The sequence below is a fragment of the Carassius gibelio genome, chromosome A7 (genome assembly GCF_023724105.1).
Source record: "Carassius gibelio isolate Cgi1373 ecotype wild population from Czech Republic chromosome A7, carGib1.2-hapl.c, whole genome shotgun sequence".
Classification (NCBI taxonomy): Eukaryota; Metazoa; Chordata; class Actinopteri; order Cypriniformes; family Cyprinidae; genus Carassius; species Carassius gibelio.
Window position 1 is genome coordinate 11,738,151 of NC_068377.1, and position 1,561 is coordinate 11,739,711.

Below are 1,561 nucleotides of genomic sequence, written 5' to 3' on the forward strand. Positions count from 1 at the left end.
GTTCAGTTAAAGATTGGCAACCTGCCACGATGGGACGGCCAGGAATAATTACTTCAGATTTCTTATGGATTTTCGGCAAGGTGTAAAATACTGGTCGTACTGGGTGAGTTTGCAACAAAAAATCGAATTCCTCCTTAGTGATGTACTTGTCTGATTCGCCACCAATCAAAATGCTTTTTTATCGCATTAAAAAACATCTCTTAGGATCACACGTAAGAGAGGAGCAAAGTTCCTGATCTCTAAGTTGATTCAAAAAGTCTGAACCGAAGGATTAGATACAGGGGGCATGAATGTACTTTTTGGTCGAAAACGGCTCTTCTCCAAATGTTCCTTAGGATGATTTCTAACTATAGGCTGAACTGAGAACAAAAGACGTGTTCCACAGGGAAAAAATGACTTCATTTAATGGACCTAAAGAATTAAAAAAGTTAAATCTTTGTCAAGAAGGGATCAGTATATTTGGAAGGAACAAAAGAAAGTCCCTTTGACAGAACGTCAGTCTCTTCAACACTGAGTGGTCTTTTAGACAGGTTTACTATATTGGATACCTCTGTGCTCGCTCCCATTTCGTGCTGCAAGTTCTATGTCTCTTACCGCCCCTCTGTGTCGGTCTCTTCTGTTTTGTGACCGAAGACCTCGTCTCCCCACTTGAGATAAAAACGATTAGCAGTACCTGCTGATGCAATATCGCTTCCAGATTCATCGGTTGAGCACGCCTTCTCCACTATAATTTGAAACAGAAAGAACCCATCCACATCAGGTCCATCTGCTCAGTATCACTATAACACTATAAGATCACCATAAGAAGTTGTGTTCACTGTTCTCACTGTGCCCCTGTCCCATCATCGAGTCTCACACACAGATCAGTGTCTGACTTACAGCAAACACATGCGTGAATCCTTCAATTAGCAGTAATTGCTGTGAAAGCCCTTTTTTATTCGTTCTACTGCTCCATTGACTTTCACTCAGACTGAGACAGTGCAGACGTTTTGACTCGTTCATACAAGCAAATGCCGCGAGCATCACATAAACGGCATCGTCTGAAATATTCATGACTCTCAAAAAGACCCCGGGAAGAGCTCCTGATGATCGTGTTTGAAATTGAGCAAATGGTCTGTTTCGGAAGCACTTCCAGCTCGGACCGGAACAGAGACGCGACCTGCTGCTGGAGAGGGTGAAGCCTGAATTATTGACGAGACCGAACACTGCATCCAAAGAGCTCTGCTTCCTCAATAATTCATCATCCCAATCAGATAAAGGTCCAATCACAACACACACAGCCACTGCAGCAGAAGGTAAAGATTACGAGCGGGAGAACGAGGCAAAGCGGTGGACAGGTGAGGCCAAACACAGAGCTGCTCATCTGAATTCACTATTTATAGTCAACGTGCTACTTAGCTTGAGTTTTTCACTGCTGAGTTATTCCAGTTCTGAAGCACTACACATAGAGTCAAACTTCACTGTTAAGATCCTGAGAATCTCAGAGTGTCACACCGTCTCTGTCTGTCAGCAGTATCTCAGTGAAGAGAGAGAGCTGGGGGGTTCCTCCGCATCCGTATGG